At 38.0% G+C, this 24955-nt stretch overlaps 1 protein-coding gene across 2 annotated transcripts in view; it reads right to left on the bottom strand.

Annotated features, from left to right (window-relative positions):
- The window catches only part of LOC100116669 (coatomer subunit alpha), a 93485-nt gene that overhangs the window by 23956 nt on the left and 44574 nt on the right, over positions 1–24955 (bottom strand). The gene's annotated exons all lie outside the window — the stretch shown is intronic.

Raw genomic sequence — 24955 nt, 5'->3', positions numbered from 1 at the left:
AGTGCAGAAAATTTTACGTTCAAAATGATATTTTGAACAAGGTCACGGAAGGTCATATGAAGGTCAAATTTATGAAAATTGTTAAATAATGTGTGTTAGCTCGGAATAACGGTAGGAAACATCAAAATGTTTTTAAAAAACGTTGTCAAGGGTGAGAGTTTCACTTTCTGGTTGCAAAAGCCTTGACCTTGACTTTGGTTATCAAGGTTATGTCAAGGTCAAAGTGATTTTTCAAGCGAGAACCCCTGTATTTGATCTCCGATTTGGTAAAAATAAGAGAACGCCCGTTGGAAATGCTAATCAAGGTCATGGTAAGGTCGTGTCAAAGCCAATTTACTGTACACTTCAAAAGTTAAAAATAAATATTTGAAGGTCAAAAGACATCAAAGACCTTGAATATCTGTCTAATTTTGAGGTAAGATTAGCCTAAAATATCAAAAAATTACATGAAATCCATTAATTTTTTTAAGACAAATCTTTCTCACTTGGTATTTTACATTTTTTAAAAGATAGAAAATCAGCCAAGTACCTATGACTTTCTCAAAGCTTTTTACTTCCTATTTTTAGCGTTACCCAGAAACAACGACGTGGACGTAATAGTATTGTTTCCTTTGGGGTGCTTTATTACAGTGAGTTCCCCTTGCCTCTCACTGGAGTGATTGTTTAACGTGAGTCCCCTTGCCTCTCACTTCTAACCATTGAGTATGTGCTCAAACTGACGACCGTTTGCGTCGATACAAAGTTGAATTCTTCTAAAAAAATGTCTTACCGTGGAAAGCAAGACATTTCTTGGAATTTCTGCACAAGCTGTTCGTATGCGTTCCATCATGTCTTCTCGTGTCGTTGGTTGCTGTTCTTAACAAGTGTTTATCAAATATCCCCAAAGGTAAAAGTCAGGTGAAGTTAGGTCAGGCGAGTTAGGAGGCCATGCAACTGGACCTCCACGTCCAATCCATTGGTTTGGGTACCGTTCGTTAAGAAAGGTTCTTACAATCCGTGCAAAATGTGGTGGTGCACCATCCAATTGCACCCACATTCTTTGCCTGATCTCTAAATTGACATATTCAAGCAAGCCAGGTAAATGGTCTCTCAAAAATTCCAAAAAATTGTGTTGGTTGACATTACCATTAAAAAAATAAGGACCAATTACATATCCATTTACAATTCCACACCAAACGCTTAAACTCCAACGATGTTGATTATCATCTATTCTGTGCCAAAGTGGATTCACATCTGACCAGTAATGACAGTTATGTTTGTTTAGTTCCCCAGTGTTCTAAAAGTTGCTTCATCTGAAAACATAACAAATGTGAACAACTCTGGATGATGTAATACCCATTGACAAAACTAAAGACGTTGTGCAAAATGCCGAAGCGTTAGTTCTTGAAATAATGTGATGTGGTAAGCATGATACCTTTGGGCTTTGAGGATCCTAAGAACTGTTGATTTTGGTATTCCATGTTGTCTTTCAATTTCTCGAGAACTAATGTGAGGAATAAGGTGAACGACTGCGAGAACTGTTAAAACACGATTGTCATTTTCTCCATACTCGTGGCGACGACGTTCACGATGTAATCGTCCTTCTCGAGCTCTATTGGTTAGAACTCGAATGGTAATGTAAGTTGGATGTCGCCTATTTGGATAACGTTCAGCGTAATGTGCGGCTGCACGAACATGGGGTAATCAGCCATTTTAAATTTTTACAAAATTAACTACTGTATAAAGATAAATGAACCGTCACCGTTCGAGTACGGGTTGCACGTCGAGAGAAAATATTCGAATATTTTTTTAATAATCTTAGCGAGCCGTCTTCGTAGTTGGATCTTGCGAGTGAAAATCACCGTGAAGTCTTACCGGTCGGTGACGGTTCGATAAGGGTATTACTACATTCGTAGTTATGCATCTAAGTACCACCTGTGCAAATATTACTATCCGTGTTAGAGATCGTGCTTGAGCGGCGGGCTAACGGATAAGTATCCAAAATCGCGAGAAAACCATTTATAAAGATAATTTTACCTCAAAATTAGACAGATATTCAAGGTCTTTGTTCTTTTGACCTTCAAATATTTATTTTTAACTTTTGAAGTGTACAGTAAATTGGCTTTGACACGACCTTACCATGACCTTGATTAGCATTTCCAACGGGCATTCTCTTATTTTTACCAAATCGGAGATCAAATACAGGGGTTCTCGCTTGAAAAATCACTTTGACCTTGACATATCCTTGAGAACAAAATTCAAGGTCAAGGCTTTTGTAACCAGAAATTGAAACTCTCCACCCTTGACAACGTTTTTTAAAAACGTTTTGATGTTTCTTACCGTTATTCCGAACTAACACACATTATTTAACAATTTGACCTTCATATGACCTTCCGTGACCTTGTTCAAAATATCATTTTGAACGTAAAATTTTCTGCACTTTTCAAATCCGGAGTCAAAAGTAGGTCTTCCTATTTAAAAAAATGATCTTGACCTTGAAATGGCCTTCAAAAACAAGTTCAAGGTCAAAGTTATTGGTACGAAAAGTTGACCCCCTTTGACCTCTACAACTTTTGTCTAAAACATTTTTCTGTTTCCAACCATAAATCTGAGATATTTCCCATAATAGATTAAAATGGTCCACCCTGTATATTATTTTACAAAAATATAATATAAATATTAAATAAAACAAAAAAGATCAAAACGTGTTGTCGTTTCTGAGATAAGAAAATAGTAGTAAAACATGTAACGAGATGCAAAATTGGCTAGATTCACGCATTAATGAAACGCGACATTGCCTATACGCAAGGCAAGATTCAGGGCCTCGCGTATTATTCACGGTCTGTCAGATAGACAGATAGCTTTTCTCCAAAGATGCGAACGCCTCAGATCTTGTATATGAGATTGGCCCCAGCGAGCGATATCGATAGCGTGCGAAAGAGAGTGTGTGTGAGATCACGAGAAGAAGGCGTCCCCGCTAACTTCTACCACACCAGAGAAGTACGACCCAGCCTGTTGGCCAGCGACTGGACAAGAGAACGTCGGCTCTCGCAAGTGAGCCATCGACATCACCGACGAAAATTGTGTGCAAGAGTATTGTAAGTAGTGTGCGCCTTCCAAAAACGGTGGCTTCAAGTATCTAGGGCTGTGCTCTTTTGCCTTTTGCGACTCTCCAACAGCATTGAGCATTCAACGTACGCTTCGATTTTCGAATAAGTATATGAACAGGAAAATTGATTAGAAAAACTAACAAACTCATTACTTATAAGTAACTTGTCAATTCTTACATTGTTCTTTTACCGCTAATAATTACCTTGTTATCCACTATTCAATCGATTCCGAGAATAATGTCGCACACTAGATTTTCGACGACTAATAAAATTGTTTTTATCGCGATATTTTGTATTTTTAATTGCGCGTATAACTGCTTTGTTATCTTACTCGACCGTTTTCCGAAAACTCCGGTAGGTAAGTATTTGAAACCAATAGGATCTTTACACTTATTTTATGTTTTATGCGTTCGAACGCTGCTTGGAAAATTAGCGTAGCATTGCTACCACTGTCTATTAAACATTCAAAATTAAATTCTTTTATCGAAACCAACGAACGAGGACATTTAAGTCTTTGTTTCTCATTACCATTATCATCATTATAACCTTCCGAGACATTGTAAGCCAGGTCCTGTATCTCAACATCGCAACTCGCAACGGAACCTATTAATCGCAGGCCGCACTCCCGTTTTCCAAATCGCCATTGTCGGCGGTTTCTGCACCATTATGTATTTCGGCTACGACTTCGATAGCTTCAAAAAACTCGTTTGAATTTTCCCTGTTAACTTAGACCGTTGCAACGTTCTTCCGGGTATTATTGTTTTGGTTTTGTCAGCTAGATCGTGAGTATAAAACTTTATTTCAGTACGACTCGTAACTCTTTGGCTTATCGCACGAGTATTGACTGTTTGTGTTATTATTATTGCTTGAATTCAAATAGATGGTTTGTTTAGATCTGTCAGAGGAACCGTTATGATTATCACGACGCTCCTTAAGATAATCAAGCTTATTTTGCGGATATTTTTGCGAATACAAATCATCCTTTACGTACATTTCGACTGCACGCGTCAAAGCCTCTACAATTTCCTAAGTATTGACGAGATCTCGTACAATTATGGCTATTTGAATATCACGCGGTAATTGACTTATGAAGACACGATTTCTCTGATATTTGGTAGAAGGTGGCATAAACTTATTTGATTCACTGACTCGTAAGTAAAAATAATTAAGGAGACTGCCCTTCATATACTTTTGCGCCTTCCAAATTTCAATCGCACGATCGATTTTTTCCTGAGTCGTGTAAGTCTGCCGAAAGCAGTTTCCGAATTATTCAAAATTAGTGAGCCGCTTTTTTACCGCTTGAAACCATGGATATGGTTTCTTCTTTAACGCGCTTACGATCATTATAGGCTAATATTTATTAGGGATTCATTTTATTATTAAATACTGCTCAAGATCGTATAGGAATTCTTTAGAATACTCCTACGACTCACCCGAGAAGCTTGGCCATGCTATTTTGCGCAAAAAATTATTCATCCATACATTTTCATAATTATTGCGGTAATTAACCACCAAGTTACTTAATTGTCGGTTTTAAGTGCGAACTTCAAGTTCCAAACCTTCGATTTTCATGTTTAAACGGTCAATCACTTGATTGATTCCCCGTTCTGGCGGTACATTCCACAGATCTGGTAGCGAACCGGTTCTAATTCCTTCCATTTTACAATTAAAAAAGTACGAGAATTACAAAATGCCTTACAAAATGCGATAATACCTACTTAACGACTACTTGAACATTACTCCTACTTAGATTATAAGTTACGATTTTACTTATACTAGTCTAGTTAATTTTCTAAGAAATTTCCTACCCTATCGCGCGCAGTCACATGCACACACTCACACCCTTATCTTCTTCACCGTTGTTCATCCTCGATGATGGTGACTCATTGCCCGGGTCGAGGCGTCAATAGTGGCTTTTTGTGGCAGCGCTGCTCGTTTCTATCTGTCCTTCTTATTCTCGTGGATGTAGTGAGGCTAGTTACACTAGGTGGCGCCGTAGTTATGTTTCAGCACAAGCACCTAGCCCTTGGAGCACTGAATGTCTTCTGAGGTCCTGTTCGTTGATCAGATTAACCCCAATCTGTTATAAAGCTTATCGTTCAGTGCTCACAAACTTGGAGCTTAACGACGTGTTTAGTTTTTATCATGTACGGGCATAATTTTATAATCGCCAAACTTATCAAATTTATTAAATCATCAAAAAGATAAATTGAATTATCTTTTTGAATTGGAACAAATGCTCTATCACCATCTTTACGGATATACTTAATAGTACATTATGCAACTAGTGCGAGGGGAACACGATTCGCTTCGCTCGGGCGCGAACTACCACGTGTTTCCCTAGCTATTTTTCATAACAAGTGTCGCGGAGCTCGGCATTATACTAAATTAGTATATTATACAAATTAAATTTATTTCATAATGTGAAATAGGCCACGCTCCTATGAAAGCTTATTCATACAAAAAGTTCGTTAAATCACACATTGTCGCTATATACGAGTGTAATTATACTAAACTAAAATATTTTTGCAAATTTAAAAATGAATTATTTTTAATAGAAAATTATTACATCTTTTATAAAAAAAATTTAACTAAAACACAAATATAGTGTATCGTACATTGCAGTTAATTATGATGATAACATTACAATTATTAAAATGAAAAGAAATATTTTTGTCAATGCTTTCAATAGTAAATGATTGTTCGCTTTTTTCATCACTGTTTTGTCTACGTTTTTCCAACGGTGAACCACATGCAGCTTGCTGTGTTTCAGTTAATCGATAAAATTCATCCTCAGCGTGGTTCATTAACATCATCTCGACCTTATATATCGTCTGTATCACAAGAACTGTTATCACTCAGGTTTAGTTTTCGGTTAGGACCCATAGGTTATAAACAAGATGTTTTGCACTAATGATACACAATTTCGCAATCATACGTATGTAAAACAAATGACAGCAACAGGATAGGTTTCCCCACGCACGCTTCAAATGTTCCCGCGCACGCTGTGAGAGAGTGTACCTAAGTTGATGACTTTAGCGCCAAAACAAATGACTCTAAAGTCGAGCTCCGCCCACGCTGTTATGAAAAGATGTATTTTATGCTTTGTGTAGATGCACAATACTCAACATTTTTATGGCATTTGTATTTCATTATCTGACGATATGTACTGAATATCATTTCATAAGATCGAGCAAGAGTATTGTGTTCACTTAATATATTTTCAAGAGTATGTATAATAGTCACATCTACATCATCATTAGAAGAAACAAGCTAATCAATTGCTTCTCGTGGATCTATAATGAAAAGTTGACCATAAATTAAAGAAGGAGAAGACGGCTATTTGAGTACTGCTCTAAAGGACTTAGGTCGAGGCACTGAAGGCCCTTGACTTCAGACCTTTCTGGGGAGGTGGCAGGCGCACCTTAAGGAAACGACAGAAAGAGTCAGGACAGACGGGAGAAGAGGTGATGGACGACGTCGATTCCGGCCTCACCACGGTAATCACTGGGTAGATGTTGGTAGCGGTGCTCTCGATCAAAATGACTAATCGGGAGCGACACAACTGCGTGAGTAATATGAATAGGGCAGGTTCTGTACCGGATACCACCATAGAGTTCACGCAGATTCATCCGCACCATTGCAAGAGCGCCTCGGCCGTTCTGGCTAGACGTATAGCGAGGGTGCGTAGAAGTATTTGCTTAATCCAAGAACCTAGGATTTAAAATGGCAAAATCGCAGGCTTGAACAGAATAGGTACATTGATCAGTGACAGTTCCGTTTCGACTAGAACGTGCCTTATTGCCAAGGAGCTTCAGATAGACACGGTGCCATCCACTGCTCAAGGGGTCTATATACAGCTAGGTTAACTACAAGGGCATCGGAGGCGAATGAAAAGTCATTATGATTGCCGCGGCATACTTTCCCTATAAAGAAGCGTGCCCCCCGGAGGAAATGATCGCATTAATTAGAGAATGCAAAGCCGAAGGCACCAAGCTTATAATGGGTTGCGACGCAAACGCGCATCACACATGTTGGGGCAGCACAGACTGCAATCCTAGAGGAGAAAGTCTATTGAAGTTCTTAGCAGCAACGAACATGGACTTCCTTAACACGTGCAAAACAGACCAACGTTTCGAAACGCCGCACAGTGGCGTGTTTTTAAATTTTTGTGTCAAAATCCGAAATTCCCCAAACGAAATGAGCTAGGATAATAAAAATTGGTATGCTATAAGATGAAGTGTTCTAGAATATCGGAAAAATAGTCCCGATATTCAAATGTTGTTACATAACCTAAAAAATAGTGCTCGAACATGGAAACTTTCGATAAAAATGTATTAATTACCACGCGAAGCCTAGAAAAATAGACAAAATTAATTTCTGCACATGTTTTAAATATATTTTTTCACGCTGAATCAAATTACCGTGGCTAAGTTGCCATAGAATGTATAAGAGAAAACGCGAATTATTGCTTAAAATCGTGTAATTTGTATTGTTCTCTTAAGGGGGGCATCCTACGGCAATTTATCCACCGGATTTCGAAAAAATACATTGGAAAATATGTGTAGAAGTAGAATGAAAGTAGTTTCAAAATCCAAATAACTGTCAATGAGCATTTTAAATATGAAAAAACCGATTTTAAGCAATAATTCGCGTTGTTCTCTTATACAGTCAATGGCAAATTTGCCACATTAGTTCGATTAAACGTGAAAAAATACATTAAAAAACATGCGCAGAAATTAATTTTGTCTATTTTTTTGTAGGCTTCGCGTGGTAATCAATACATTTTTATCAAAAGTTGCCATGTTCGAGCACCATTTTTGAGGTTACGTAACAATTTGAATATCGGGACTATTTTTCCCATATTCTCGAACACTTTATCTTATAGCATACCATATTTCGTTTGGGAGATTTACGATTTTAACACAAAAATCCCATAACACGCCACTGTGTGCCGTAATGAAGGAGGTCATAGATATCACCCGGGCCTCCAAGAATGTGTAGTCTGAGGTTATAAACTAGAGAGTATCGGAAGAGGTTTTTATGTCAGACCACCAACATATTATGTTCAGACCCGGCGGACAAAGTACGCTCGATCAACTCATAAGGAACCCTAGGAAACCAAACTGGGTAGGCTACAAAGATGAACTTACGGCTAAAATCACTGTAGCAGGATCCCAAGGGACATAAGAGGACATAAGGGACAAGTTCTTTCGAGAACAATTGTAAACTTAGACCGAAGAGGCCAACGAAGGTCGCTCTCTGGTGAAATAAGCAGAGGGACACAGGAAAAAAGTAAGGCGGCTATACAACCGGTCTCTGCACACGAAGAGTGACAAGGACGAACAGGCGTATAGGGCGGAACAAAAAGAATATAAGAAGGAGATTGAAAAGGCTGGGGTGGAGGGTTAGAGGCGATACTGCAAAAGCCGGTACACGTTATCAGACACGGCCAGGCTGTGCAGTGTCCTGCAGCACTCGAAGAAGTCACTGACTGACTCGATCAGATTGGAAATAGGGGACTGGGCAAAGAATGGACAAGAGATCTTAGAGGACCTCATGGACACCAAGTTTCCAGACTTCAGGGAAGCGGCGGGGTCAGAGGCCGTACGGCTGACGGCCCGCGGAGAGAAGTGAAGACTGGCGAAACGGGTAACAGACAAGGCAAGGATCAGGTGGGCTATAGAGACGTTCAATCCCTACAAGGCGGCAAGACCGGGAGATATTTTCCCAGCTCTGCTGCAACAGGGCATGGACATATTAGTCCCAGCCTTTGAGAAACTGTATCGAGCTTTTTTGGCACTAGGATATGTGCCGGATGAATGGGGTTAGGCGAGGGTGGCTTCCTGCCCAAAACAGGTAAGACACAACACACGGTCGCAAGGGACTTCAGGCCAATCAGCATGACCTCGTTTTTACTCAAAACTCTGGAAAGGCTGGTTGACAGATACATCAAGGAGTCATCACTGGTAGAAGTGCCGCTGCACAGCAAACAGCATGCCTACCAGACAGGGAAGTCGGTGAACACAGCGCTGGTGGACGCGGTTAGCTTCATTCAAAAGGGTATGAAAAACAGGGGTTTAGTATTGCTGGCTTTTCTAGACATCGAGGAGGCCTTTAATTACACGACCGGCGCACAGTGGGAGAAAATGGAGAAAATTCCAGCCACGCGTTTTTTTAAATCGTAAAGCCATGAATTTTTTTTTTTTTATCTCTGTAGAATAGCATAAAGTTTAAGCTACAGGTGCGGAAATTATTGTATCACCTTCCCCTAAACCCATCCGACCCCTAGGAACCACCATAGCCAAACCACAAGCAGGCTAACCTACTTAACCCTGGGAACAGCAAGTTCAATCCCTTTTTTCTTTTTTTTTAATAATTAAGCCCTACACCAGTAGTCAGCTAACTACCTAATCATCCAATCCCTAACCCATGGAAGTGGAAACCCGTCAACTCCAAGAATATCTGTTTCAACACTGCTGACTAATAACAGTTCATTCAATAATTCCAGCTAACAAATAATGTGACTAATTTACTTGTAATAATGTCTTGAATTACGTGGTTATACGATTCTACTATTAGTCATCAGTGTTGAAACAGATATTCTTGGAGTTGACGGGTTTCCACTTCCATGGGTTAGGGATTGGATGGTTAGGTAGTTAGCTGGCTTCTGGTGTAGGGCTTAATTATTAAAAAAAAAAAAAAAAAAAAAGGATTGAACTTGCTGTTCCCAGAGTTAAGTAGGTTAGCCTGCTTGTGGTTTGGCTAGGGTGGTTTCTAGGGGTTAGGGGGTGACTGGTTAGGTGGTTAGCTATCTTATGGTGTAAAGCCTAATTATTTTAAGAAAAAACAATGCGATTAAACTTGCTGTTCCCAGGGTTAGGTGAGTTAGCTTGCTTGTGGTTTGGTAGGGGTAGTTTTTGGGGGTTAGACGAGTTAGGGGTAGGTATTTAGGTAGTTAGCTGGCTTTTGGTGTAGGGCTTAATTATTTAAAACAAAGAAAGCGATTTAACTTTCTGTTCCCAGGGTTAAGTAGGTTAGCCGGCTTGTAGTTTGGCTGGGGTGGTTTCTAGGGGTTAGGGGGTGACTGGTTAGGTGGTTAGCTGGCTAATGGTGTAAGGCCTAATCATTTTAATAAAAAATAAAGCGATTAAACTCGCTGCTCTTAGGGTTAGGTGAGTTAGCCTGCTTGTGGTTTGGTAGGGGTGGTTTCTAAGGGTCAGATGGTATTAGGGGAAGGTGATACAATAATTTTCGCACCTGTAGCTCAAACTTCATGCTATTCTAAAAAGATTTAAAAAATTCATGGCTATACGATTTAAAATGACGCGTGGCTGTAATTTTGTCCATTTCTCCCACTGTGCGGCGAGGCGATTTCGGCAGGCATGGAGAAGCACGCAGTATCGGTAACTGTCGCTAGGTGGTTCAGCTTTATGCTGATAACCAGGACGATAGTTGCAACCTGGAGATCGTACTCTAGCAAAGGAGTGGTGACGAAGGGATACCCACAAGGAGGGGTGCTGTCACCGACACTATGGTGCCAGGTGGTGGATAGCCTGCTGCGTATCCTGAACGAGGCTGGTATAAACGCACAGGCACATGCAGACGACATTGTCATTTTGATTAGGGGCGACGACGAAGACGTGCTATCAGGTCTAATGCAATTCGCACTCGACCTGATGGAGAAATGGTGTAATAAAGTAAAACTGGGGCTTAACCCCAACAAATACAGTGTCATGCTGTGTACGAACAGGCATAAGACCAAATTAATGGAAGGGCATCAACTCCATGGTGTCCACCTGAAATTGGTAAAGGAGATCAAATATCTGGGAGTCACGCTCGACGATAGACTCAACTGGGGGAAACATATTAAAGAAAAATGCGAGAAAGCAATAGGCACTTTCTGGCCAAAAAAGACCTGCAGGAGGGCCTTTGGCCATACCTGGGCTCTAGAACCGGATAAAGTGAGATGGCTATATGATGCAATCATCAAACCAAGACTTACTTATGGGGCACTGGTATGGGACATTAAATTTGAGTTGAAAACTCAAACCAGGGCACTGGACAGGGTGCAAAGATTGGTTGTAAGAGGAATCACGGGATCTATACGAACGACACCTACGGCTGCTATGGAAACACTGTTGGAAATCCCTCCACTAGGCAAGGTAATTAGGGCAAATTAAAAACAGTGTAGTGTGGTTTACCGACGCACACTGGGCCCTATAGACATTTATTGTTTCAAAATTCTCTACAGACCATGGTCTTCGTGGTTTTCGACCAATTACAATAATTTTTTTTTTTAATTGAAGTTTATTAAAATTCTAAAAGACCCATAAGGGCAGATTTTTGAAAAAATGTTATAATATTTAATTAAAAATCTAAGTTAAACAATAAACCCATAAACCTTATGGCATTGATGGCCATAAACAAATGGGCGACTACTGAAGGAAGCTATATATATATATATATATATTTGTAAGTGGTTATTGGGGTCGCTGATTATAAATCTGGCATTAGTTTCGCAAAATTGATTTGTTCAAACAATTAGTTTAAATAATTTATTGCAAAATTATCTTTTTATTCAAAACTATTTTAGTTTAGTCTAGTTTTGCACTGGGTACTTAATTCCTCGTATATGTGCAGCAGCGTTCATCACTGCACCAATAGTACGGCGCTTGGTTGCTAGGCGGTGACGACACCAGTTTTCGTATCCGTCAGCGAAATAGCGTCCTGAAAGGCATATAATGATGCACTAATTTATAAAGTTTTACCGTACTTTTCCGTGTTAAAAATTTGCCGTGTTAGAGATCACGTTCGAGTGGCAGGCTAACGGTTAAATATTATTATAAATAAGCATTGAAATTAGACTTTAAAAAAGAATAAATATTAGGAGTTTTCACCGATTATCGTTGCAAACAATTTTTCTTCAGCCGTTTTCACGGCTACTATTTGCATATATAATTTTCACGATCATTATCAGTCGTTCTCACAACTACTTCTCTAGCAATTATCCTTGCAAATAGTTTTTCATTAGCCGTTTTCACGGCTACTGTTTGCATAGATAGTTTTTAGATTAATTTTTGAGCAGTCATCATCACAACTGCATCAAAGTTACCTTTCATTCATCTCCTCTAAGTGAACCCTAACAATGAATACTTTTTACATTCAAAACGGTATATTGTGTGATATACTGTTGAAATTAGACAATAAAAGTAGAAGTGTAAATTGCTTGATTGATTATATTAAAGCGCTAGCAAATAACTTTGTTGTTAATTTTGATAAAAACCTGAAGCGTGGAAGACCTGTCACTGATAGTTTTGAAGGCAGTTCGAGATCTACGAAATACAGAATAATACAGTCTATTACTAGTAGCTTTTCTCAGGAAGAAATAAAAAAAACTTTTTATAAAAATTTACGAGATTCAGGGGAAAAGCATTTAATTAAACAAATTGAAGATCTTTTAAGCGATCCCAATTGTTCTATGAATAATTCCGTTTCAGAGGAAATAATTCCTTTCACCGAAGATGAAGCAATAGCTCTGATTGAAGATGCAAAATTGTCGAAGTGGCAGTATGATACTATTCGCAAACAGATAAAAGGAAAAAATGTTGATATTTTCATACCTTATAAACAACTTTTTCAGCAAAAGAAAATTGTTATCCTATATCTTCTAGTCTCTCCATATCTGACAAAGGTTGTAGCGTTAATTTACAACAACTGTTGAATCATACATCTATACGTCTCCTACAGATACCGGATATTTTATCTAATTTCAAAACTAGTGAGGCTGAATACTCTCTAGTTTTGACTAGTAAATGGGGATGTGACAGATTATCAGATCATAGTCAGTTTAAGCAAATATTCTCCGATGGAACTAGCTTAGATGAAAGTATTTTCATGATGTGTATGGTACCATTTATCTTAGAAGTCAATACTTCAGACGGTGCAACAGTAATTTGGCGTAACCCTCAACCTGGTTTGACTAAGCATTGCCGGCCAGTCAGTTTTGTGTATGCCAAGGAAATCAGTGGCAAAGCAGTGGCTGATCTTAATGCTATGACAACTAAGATCGAGTCACTATTGCCTTCAATTGTAAATACAGATGTAAATCAAATCAAAATACACCACTCATTAAAACTAACAATGATAGATGGAAAAGTATGCCAAGCAATAACAGGTTCTCCTTCTTGTGCAACTGTTGCATTTGCGCAGCAAAACCTTCATAAATGAACGATTTGTATAAATTGGCTGAAAGAACCGAAAATTAAGAAAATTTTGAGTATATTCTTTCATCTTTACATGCAAAAATACGATTTATGGAAAACATACTCCACATAGCATACCGTTTAGATTTTTGTAAGTGGCAGGCAACATCAGATCAACAAAGAAAACAATGCCAAGAAAGAAAGCTTAGAATTGAACACCGATTCAGAGAAGAAACTGGCCTATCGTAGATTATCCACAACAAGGATCGGGTAATTCTAACGATGGTAAATACTGCTAGGAGATTTTTCCGTGACCCTGCACTGACAGCTGAAATTAATGGTGTAAATGAAAGTTTAATTAAAATATACAGTGTAATACTACAAGCTCTTGCTTCTGGATCTAAAATAGACTCCGACAAATTTGACGATTATGCAAAATAAACTGCTAAGTTATATGTATCTTTGTGCGATTGGTTCTACATGCCTGCATCTGTGCATAAAATTCACCTCCATGGTGCGAACACTATGAATTACAAATTATAAATATAAATCACTTTCTCATTCCAATCGGCATTTTATCTGAAGAAGCTCAGGAATCACGGAATAAAGATTTGAAATACTTTCGTCAATTTAATATTCGAAAATGTGGTAGAATCTACACGAATATAGATCTATTGCATAAATTATTAATATCATCTGATCCTTATTTCTTAGTTTAAGGCACACGGCAAAAAATATAAAGCTTGATGTTGATGATGCTGTTAAGAACTTATTAATTTTAACTTGAACTGAAGTAATGCAATTTTAAAATTGCTCAGCTTGAGGTATTTGGGTTTGAGGTTAAAGGTTTACGGTTAACACTTTTTTTTAATTTTCTATAATTGCAAATTGCCCACCTTGAAGTAGTGAATTTCCAAAAAAAATTGTTTATGCTTTGAACATGATTGTTTATAGTAATTATGCCCGTAAAATTTAAAACTAAAGTAGTTTCGAATAAAAACATAATTTTGCAATAAATTGTTTAAACAAATTATTTAAACAAATCAATTTTGCAAAACTAATGCTAGATACTCAGCGACCCCAATAACCACTAACAAATATATATAGCTTCCTTTAGTAGTCGCCTATTGGCTTATGGCCATTAATGCCTTAAGGTTTATGGGTTTATTGTTTAACTTAGATTTTTAATTAATTATTATAACATTTTTTCGAAAATCTGGCCTTAATGGTCTTTTAAAATTTTAATAAATTTCAATTTGAAAAAAAATTATCGTGATTGGTCCAAAAACATGGTCTGTAGAGAATTTTGAAACAACAAATGTCTATAGGTCCCAGTGTGCGACGGCTAAAAAAATGAGAACGGCGTAGGGACAGGTACCTGGGAAAAGGGGGACACACAAGAGATTGTGGGCTCTCTCGACCATTGTGATACGGTTTTCCAGGTAGTAATTAGGGCCATTACAGAAGCAACCAAATGGCTGTTGGAGATAAGCACAGGGCAAAGAACTGTAAGCTTCTGATTGGATAGCAAGGCAGCTCTTATGGCGCTAGATAGTATCAGTATCTCCTCAAAAGAGACTGACTAGCGAAACACAACGTGGTGAGACTAGCGTGGATACCAGGGCACTCTGGCGTAGTGGATAACAAAAAGGCAGACAGGTTAGCAGGTAGAGGGGCGGATGGCATTTGAGCAAGAAGGTGCTCAGTTTCCGTTCTAACCTTCGAGGTAAACAGAGCAATCAAGGACTGACTCAGCTCGCAACTGAGCGACAAATGGACTAACGCCAAAGGTCTAAAACAGGCTAAGGCTCTCATGGGCGGCAGCCCACCAGAGGAGTAGTTGCGGACCATTAGAGGCTTAAGCAGGAAAAGGCTGAGGCTAACCGTGGACTAGATGACGGGGCATCAAAGGGTAGGATACCACCTGTAGAACCTGGGACTCAGGGACTCCGAAGTTGCAGGTGGTGCGGAGATCACCTCCCACCTGCTGTGTGAATGCCCGGCTTTCGCGGGGACAAGACAGAGGGTGTTAGGGTGTTCCTATGTTGAAGTTAGAGGAGCTAAGGTCAAACAGCTTGGCATCAATTTGCCGAGTTGACAAAACTATGAACAAGAGCTTTTAAAGTAATATCTTAATGGGACACAACACCTTTAAACTTCAAAAAAATCAATGTTTTTTTATTGCTTATTTGGACAGGAAATTTTCCGTAGAACACGCTGAAACCCGTTTATAAAAAAAAAAATCCCGCAAAGTTATAAGCAAAATACTAAATTTTATTGTTTTTTCGTAAAATTGCGTATTTTTTATTTTTTGTCTAATACGACTAATAATTTTAATTTTAAGTTTTATAAATTCAATCCGAATAAAATTCTTATTGTAAATGTGAAAATACTATTTTTTACCGTAGTATATACGTATATTATGCTCCACATACACATTTTAGTAAATAAATTTGAGCGTATTGATAACATTTTTTGCGTTATTTTTGAGATAAATTTCTAGTTTTGCTTCTTATATATGGCTCCGATTGAAACGAAGGACATTTATTTTAATTCAAATATCGCGCGCCCGCGCGCCAGCTGTGGGCAGGTTATAATCAATGTGTCGGAGAAGGACAGAGCGACCGTTCTGCTGTTCTGCTAGCAGACAGCAATTATTTCAAAACGCAGCTGATATAGTCTTGGGATATGTTTTACACTGAGTAAACACAGCTGATGTTTTAATACATAAAAAAAGCTGATATTTTTTAAGGGTGTGTTTAAATTAATAAATTAATCTTAGTAGTGTTAGTAGTGTTTTGGGGATTATATCTTATAGCTTATAACCCTAAAAAGTAAAAAAAGTGAAGTGGTAGTCTAAAAGCAGAGCAGTGAAGTTATTTAAAAAAGTGTAAAGTGTAGTGATTTTAAAAATATGTATGATAATCAAGATGCCAAGGGAAGGCTTGCGAATACCCATCCAGACAGAAGTACTCTCGAGGGAGAGGCAAGAAGAGGCCAAGAAGATTTCTAGGAGTCACGAGTAAGGATGAACCTGCCAACAAGTCAAGACCTTCAAGATCAGCAAGAAAGATGCAAACTCCAGCAGCGGAAGGAACCTCTGAGGTCAGGAATAGATTAAATGATAACAACATTCTATTTCCTGCGCTCGAGGAGCTTTTGATTTTTAATCAATGCCATGAAAAAGTTCAACTTGGCGAATCAGAAGCTCAAGGATAAGGATTCAAGATTAACGTAGTGCATTGAGTGTGGTCAGCTGGCAGCTATCAACTCATGTAGAAAACTTGGCGTCAAAAACCATGCTTGGGAGAATAACAGAAGAGCAGTGGTTACATTTTGTGCTCTTGGACTTGGACACGGTGGTCTATTAACATTTTGTGGGTTGATGGACTGCTTAAAAACCATGGCTCAGTCTGCATATGTTTCAATCAACAAACAATTCAGTAAAGTGTGTGAAAAAGTGACCAAGGACACCACGAAGACTGCAGTGATAGAAGAAAAAGCCGTTACAGAGACTGGAGCACCCGGATCAAACATTTAGAGGTTAGACTGGTAATTTTCTATAAGTTTTAACTTGAAGGTTCATCATAGTAACCAAAAGAAGGATAAGTATAAAGTGTTATTATTATCAAGAACAAAATAACCTTTATATCACATTTTTCTAAAAATTCATAAAATGCCTTTTTTTGGTTGCAGGTAAGAAAAGCTGTACAGAACCCAGAGGTAAGTGAATATACCTCATAATTGCTAAGAGTCAAGGTCTATGTGTGTGGAATATAGAAATTTTGGTCCCAAAGAATTTGGTAAGCACTAATTTAAGTTACACTTTCAACAATTTTCATAAACTTTAAAGTTGATCTCCACGAAAATTAACTAAATGACAGTCTTGATCGACGAGATGCAGCTGCAAATTATTTACAGTTGGTGAGACAGCTGAAAGGAATTGTTGTATGGTGTGCACCTTATTTTCATTTATGTATGCCTTAGAAGTAAAATTACGCTCGACGCGCAAAGAGTTAACTTTAAGAATTGTTAATGGCACGTCAGATATGTGATCAGTATTTGGTAACAATACGCGACTCGCAAAACCCAAAAATTTGCCAATAGAATTTTCTAGCTGAAAATCAATCAATCGACTACACTTGATCATGCAACGAAAAGTGTTGTTATTCGGCTTTAGTCTAAGTGTTATGCTTTTAAGCGCCTTTTTCAAACTCTTCTCGATGTCTTTAATGTCATTGCTGCTTGTAGGTAATATTATTACTTCTCCTCCCACATATAACTTGTTATTACCAGTATTGATGTTAGGTATTGAATTAAATGTCAGCAACTACACAAGTCCGAGAACGTTTTTGTTAGGTGAAAGTTCAAGCGGTGAAAAATGTTGAGCTATCAAAACAGCTGTAGTTCTAGACAGGCTTAGTGTCAGTGAATCTTCTTCTATGACTACTCGATTTAAACTAATTATAGCTGATACATTAACAATACTTACATATCATTTAGAAGAAATTTTAGGCAAAGATGGCCGCAGTTGTAAGTGTTATAGTTTTGATAATGCTCCTGATTGTACTTGACTCTGCTCACGTTTAGATACTTTATAAGATCTTGAGGTGTCTGTAAATCTCCAAAACTGTCAAAATATACTGCATCGTTGTCTCGTTTTCGATAAGCGACCGAATACGTGCCAGGTCCGTTTATATCACCAAGATTGACGATTGCCGATTGCCGATTCGCGATAGTGCGGTCCTATCGCTGGCAGTGCATTTTGCATATAAACACCCCGAAAATATAGAATTATTAGGATACGGATACAGGCATATTTGAGAAGATCGGCGTCACTTAACGCATGTTGTGGCCATTTAAAGTTTATTTTTCCATCAAGCCGTGCCTACGTTTGAGGTACATACCATAGCCCTCTTCGTAAGGTTTCGAATAAAGACCCTTACCAGCAAGTGCAGTAGCTTTCATCGTTTCGTTGTACTTCTGACTTTCTTCGAGCTGTCGTTTGGCAGCACTAGCATCGTTAACGGCTTTAGCAATACCAACAGCGCCACCTGATTATGCACCTGTTGCACTCAAACCGGCAAATATCGATATGAGAAGTGGTAGAAATCCTCTAATTTTGGATGTGACTGGTAGCATACGTGGATTACGTAAATTTATTTTTCTTGACTCCAGTCTTGTTCACAGCTTGACATGCACCCCTTAGAGCGCTACAAATAACTGCGTGAGAGTTGTTGCTTAGAATAGCAGAAGTAGAAGCAGCTTCGATTATTTTAGCCAATGAAATGGATGGCTTCTTTTTTTTTTTTTATTGACGCCGTTTAAGGCTCATTCTAAACTTACATTTTAGCTTCATCGAGTCCGCTATGGCGAGAGCAGCTGCTTTTTCATCAACTCCTGCGTCTGCCGCCCGGACTCGCTCCCAGGCTTTTGAAGCCAAAATATTATCTACAGCGTTTCTTGCTTCAACGTTTTCTCGATTCTGTGAGTAGGCAATATCGTACTCTTTGCAAGCTCTATCAAGAGTATTGATTCCAAGATCCCCACGTGCTAATTAATTTAATCACTTCGCTAGTTTAGTACCTGGTCTACAGTTCTGATATTCTGAAAGATGCAGCTTGACTGAAGGTTTGTTTATGAGCGTATTAAATAAACCATGATCTTTTCACCGTTGCTGCTTATGTATGATCATGACGTATGAGAGGACAACTCTCGACTGGTCTTAATACATTATGAACACTCTTTTTATAGTTACAGCAATAGTTTCTCTCCTGCTGATGAAGCGTTTACATGGATTTCCAGCAACAAAAAATCAAGCTTCCAGTTTCGAATTTCGATACCCTAGCAAAGCAGCAGAAAGTGCAAAAACGTTACGGAGACTTACTGCCTGACAATATTAGAGCAGTATTTTATGGACAATCAAATTGTGGTAAAACTAATATACTGCTCGCTCTCATAACGCATCCCAATGGACTTGAGTTTAAGAACGTATACATCTGTTCAAAGTCGCCGAAACATCCTAAGTCTAAATTTCTCGAGCAGCTTTTGCGACCTTTACCCGGTATACGATATTTTCTTTTTAGTGAACATAATAGCGTTATGGCGCCAGACGACGTACTGCCTCATGCAATTATGGTTTTCGACGACGTCGCCTGTGAAAGACAAGACAACAGAGCCTTCTTTTGCATGAGAAGACATAAAAATGAATAATGCTTCTATCTCTGCCAGTCATACGCTTTGGTACCAAAACATTTCGTGCGCAATAACGTTAATGTGCTAGTAGTTTTTTATCAAGATGATGTAAATCTTAAACACATATACGATGATCTTGTGAATTCTGATATGACATATACAATCTCCAAAGCTTTATGTTTTGCATGCTAGACAGATGGTAAACATGGATTTTTGTTTATCAATAAGGAGCGACCCATTAATGATGGACGATATAGAAAAGGTTTTGATTGCTTGGCCATGAATATATAATGTATAGCAGGTGTAAGTAGTTGCAGCAGACTGTGATTCGCCAAAGAGTTAACATGGCAGACTTTTAAGCCAATTGTAGATCCGCTAGAGAAACTGGTGGGAGTAAAAGATGAGGTTAAGCCAGATATTAAACGAGAGTTAAAAAAAGTTTCGACGATGATATTGATGATGAGGAAGGTAATGGGGATAATACGGTACTCAATGAAACAGCCGATACTTCATTTGAAAGTGCTTAAGAGGAAAGTGAGGTTAAGAAGGTTGAAAAAGAGAGTAAAATGAAGAAGCATGTGTTATCGTTAAAAGAAAATCGTCATGAGAAGGATGAGAAAGACACTTGTAATGTCTCATGTTCATATATACTTTTGCATTTTATATAAGTATAACACCAGTGCGACTGCATTCGTGCACTCATACAGTCGACGTATACCAAATCGATTGCGACAGTACGAAACTGATCGCCGAACATCAGAGTGAGTGCTTTGACCTACGAGTCAGCACTTCTTACGCGCGTATAACTGACTAACTTTTGTACATCATCCTTGCACGTCAGATGTTGATTGGTCGATCGTTGCCGCGTTTCATTGAATTTCACAACTCCTTGAATCGTCACCGAGGCTTTAAAAAAACAGGAAACGATCCACGGAGCGCCTTTTGTACAAGTAACCTGTTGTCGTGTAGCTGTACCTGGTCAGCGAGTACGAGTGCTATATCTCTGTACGCATCGTCTATTGAGTTCATAGAAACCACTCGAACTATGTGTGTAAGACATGTTTAAAAAATGTTCGCCCGTCCATCCATCCGGAATTTTTTTTGCATTTATCCCACAAAACTTGATGTATTTTATAAACAAAAATTTATTTAATGGTATAGACAGGTGCATATGATAAAAATATACATATCTACCAAAACCATTTTCAAGATTTGGTCCAGGTAGATTGAAAGCTGTGACAACAATTAATAAAAAAATTATATTTTATCTATTTTGTTAGAACCCTCCAAAACTCGTAAAAAAAAATTTAATCTATTTTACGGTAGAAATGTTCTTTGAACGGAAATCATTCACGCTGTCAAAAAACATAACAAATTTCAATTAGTTTTTAGCAATAAAAGAACTTAAAAAATGTCCATCCAGATTTTTTTGCATTTATTCCAGAAAACTTGATGTATTTTATAAATAAAAATAATAAATAAAAAAGATTTAGTCCAGGTAAATTGGAAGCTGTGAAAACAATTTTTAAAAAATAGACACTTACGTCTAGTTTTTTAAGTTGTTTTCACAGCTCTGTACACATGGATGAATAAAGATTGTTTTAAGATTGGTCCAGCGAATAATTATTTGTGTAGATATGCTGTTTATTTTTTTTTTTTTGTTTAAGCCATCTATTTGTGAACATAAAATAACGAATGCTGTATGCATTCATGCATATCACAAGATGTAATTAGTCGATTTTTTCTAGATAAAAGAGATGCTGCGATTAAATATTTGTGCAGATATGATCTTTTTTTCTGAGCTCTTTGTTTGTGAATATGAAATGACGAATACTGTATGTATTCGTGTATATCACAAGGGGTAATCTGCAGATTTGGTCGAGATCAAAAGAATGCGGCGATTAAATATTTGTGCAGATATGCACTTTTTTTAAAGCTATGTGTTTATGAATATAAAATGACAAAAATCGTTATGTAATCATTTTCTCTATATTAAGAGCACTTAAATGAGTTTATCAGTAGGAAAAGATAAATTAATATTAAACAATATTAATTTCGTATAATAAACCGTAACTTATAATTAAATAGATGTTTAAAGAAACATTATAATTAATTATATACTTTGATTAATGTATTATATATGTTTACTATAATATTTAAATATATGTTATACAAATTTATAGTATTTATATATTTATATACATATTTATATACATATATATTTTTTTTTCAGCGAGCCGTGCGACTGCACACCCCAAGCTGATGTCAATTTTTAATGTTTTAACGTTTTTACCAATTATCTATAGTCATCCCTATTGATAAATCTCAAATGAAAACTCTACTATTAGGTATACTGCTCTATTATGATTACTTCTAAAATACTTTTATAAAGTTTGTTATAATTGAAAATTATTTTTTAAATAGTAAAACCGTATTCAAAAATAGATGCATTAAAGCATCCTGAGCAATATTTTGATTTTAAAATATTAGACCTGAAAATTTTGAGGTGAGAAGCTGATAGTGATTCCACAATCAATAGAGTCATTTGATTATTGACAACTGAATTTTATCTATTTATAAAATTAAAAAAATCAACTTTCCGCATGTGCATTGATCGTTAGTTTCCGATACAGGGGGCAGAAAATGTGCTTGAACGCACGCGGAGCGTGCGTAATAGTGCATTTTACGCACACTATATCAAAATATATTTTAAATATTGGCTTATATAATTATTCAGATGAATATTAAATAAAATGTTAATGGAATTAATTGTTTTTTATGTAAGGATATATAATATGATTTTGTATAAAATTACATAATTTTTCATACTTATATCGATCCTTGGTGGAACAAAAATTCTGCACATAATTAGTTTCTGCACATAATAGAAAAAACTGTTGTCTTCACTTATTAATAGTTATTGTCTGTTGTATTTATTTTGCTTCCTCCTAGAGGAAGCTTCGTGATAGTAAAATTCTCAGTTTTGCTAAAACTTTGTAGAAACGCATTTATAGGTCTTTAGGGTTCGAATCGTGCGTTTTTAGAAAATGTCCGTGCGGATGGATGTGTGTGTATGTACGTATACCGTTATGATACTGGAACCACCCGACCGATCGTGATAAAATTTGACATACATATATGTTTTCTGATTTTAAAATCGGGAAAACATTTTTTTTGTGATTCTGACCATTTTATGGTCATATTATAGCCACTTTACGATTTTTTAAATAATGAGACCCACAAAACACCGCAACATCGATTGCGAGACCAGCGAGCAGCGGAGCCAACAACAGCGGCAACTACTACATCAGCGAGCATCGGCGCATGGACGCCGCGCAAGCCAGCATCATCGCTCGGATGCCGCGCCAGCCAGCATCATCGCTCGGATGCCGCGCCAGCCAGCATCATCGCGCAGACACCGCGCCAGCCAGCATCATCGCTCGGATGCCGCGCCAGCCAGCATCATCGCTCGGATGCCGCGCCAGCCAGCATCATCGCGCAGACACCGCGCCAGCCAGCATCATCGCTCAGACGCCAGACGCCGCGTTAGCCATCAGCAACCCACGGACACCAGGCGCCGCGTCAACCAGCAACAGCAGCAACACCAGCGGCGCAGCTAGCCTCGCACGCCACGGCCATTTTCACCGTCTCCGGCGCGTCGCAGCTTCACCACTCTCGCGAGAGCCGAATCACTTTTTCCGTCGCGCCCTTGCGAAACCTGTCACTCGGCGCCGGAAACGCGTTTATACACTCACAATAAATCATGCAATATTTCTACGATAAGACCATTTTTCAAATAAATCAAATCCCATATTTTTTTATCAGTCACTCTTCAGCCCATCCCTGCCTCGCAAATTCCTCGATGACGATGGTTCTCTAGGTTTTTGCTCTGCAATACTCTCGTTCTCGGGTTGATCTGGCAACGCTGCAACTCCTACTGCTCTTTCTCCTTCTTTCCTCTCTCTTTCGCGCCTACTGTAGTTCTCGGCGAGTCATGAAAAGCAAAAAGCACGCACACATATAAGTTCTCGCTCTACCCATTCACAAGTTTCGGCCTCGGGACGCTCTGCTTCCACCCCGACTCGCGCTGTTTGGAACGCTGCAATCTCTCGCAACGTTACAGTACATATATATTTATTAATAGTACTTACTATGTATCACCTGCTGATGATAATGCTATTGATCTGTTGATAATAGTTATCTGTGATAAGTTTATGTGTGAGTCTTCGTGATAAATTTATTTTTATTTGTAATTCTGCAACTTGTGAAAGCATTGAAATAAGCATTTTCAATTACTTTGATTAGTTCTAATTTATATTTTTTTTAGTTTAAAACGAATACAAACAACAAAAACAGTTTTTCATTTTACAGTGTTAAATTTTTGAAGTGGAATAAAATGATTGTAATTCACATGAACATGTTGAACTTGCTTTTACATTTCAAGTACTTAATCTGAAAGTTACTCCAATAACACAGCGAGAACGAAATTTAAAAGAGCATACTTGAAACGGTCACGACTCTTCTTGGTCTTGTGCGCGTGTAAGACTTTAGTTTTTTGAGACGAGTAGTAATCATTTACTGATCTGCGTCTGAATTTTGACAGTAGATCACAAATAGAAATTTGATTCTAATAATGATGTATTCTTGTAATATAAGAGAGGCCCGGGATACCAGGTAGTGGAAAATTATTTCAATAATAAAAGTATATTATTTCTTTTCAATAAACAAAATATATTCTATCAGTAGTCTCTTAAGATAGAATATTGCGTAAATTGCAAGTATTCTTTATAACAGAAAGTTTTGTATGTTCGTTTTGATTTTACAATATATTTATAAGTCAATACGCTTTATTTTGCGTTATTGACTTTGTATCACGATTTTCTAAGTATCTAAACGATTCGAAATTATTCTAAGTTTTTCTAGCTGATATCAGGTTTGACAAGCTAAATTTACAAGTCTTTTGGAAATATGGAAATTTTACAAGTTTTAGAAATATTCGAAAATATTCGAGTCTTTTACCTGCTCAAGGCATAAGTTGCTCAAGAGCAGGGACTAGGCGCTTTAGTTGCGCTGGCGCTTAAGTTGCGCTTCGGCTAGTGAGCTCGGATAGCTCATACGGGTCCTTATATAGGCCACGGAGAGAGCGGGTATCGCGCCGCCGAAAAAACTCTCACATTCATACCTGCACACATACATTCACACCTGTATACATTTATCATTCATACAAACATATTCTAATGCGCGCGCCGTGGCTCCTCCTCTTGCGCCGCTGCGCTCGCCGCTCAATATATACAGGTATATATAGTGTGTTGCGCGCTCTCCGCGCTCTAACGCTGCTTCTGCTCGCTGGCTCGTGGCGCTGCTGGCGTTATGCTGCTGTGAGCTCAGCTGACCCGGAGCGTTTGAATGAAGAGTGGGGGAGCGCGAGATACTCGCGTAAAATCTAAAATTTTGTTCCACGAAAAT

This window comes from Nasonia vitripennis (assembly GCF_009193385.2).
Source record: "Nasonia vitripennis strain AsymCx chromosome 3 unlocalized genomic scaffold, Nvit_psr_1.1 chr3_random0003, whole genome shotgun sequence".
Lineage (NCBI taxonomy): Eukaryota > Metazoa > Arthropoda > Insecta > Hymenoptera > Pteromalidae > Nasonia > Nasonia vitripennis.
Note: the sequence above shows the minus strand (reverse complement) of the source record. Positions and strands in the feature narration are given on the sequence as shown.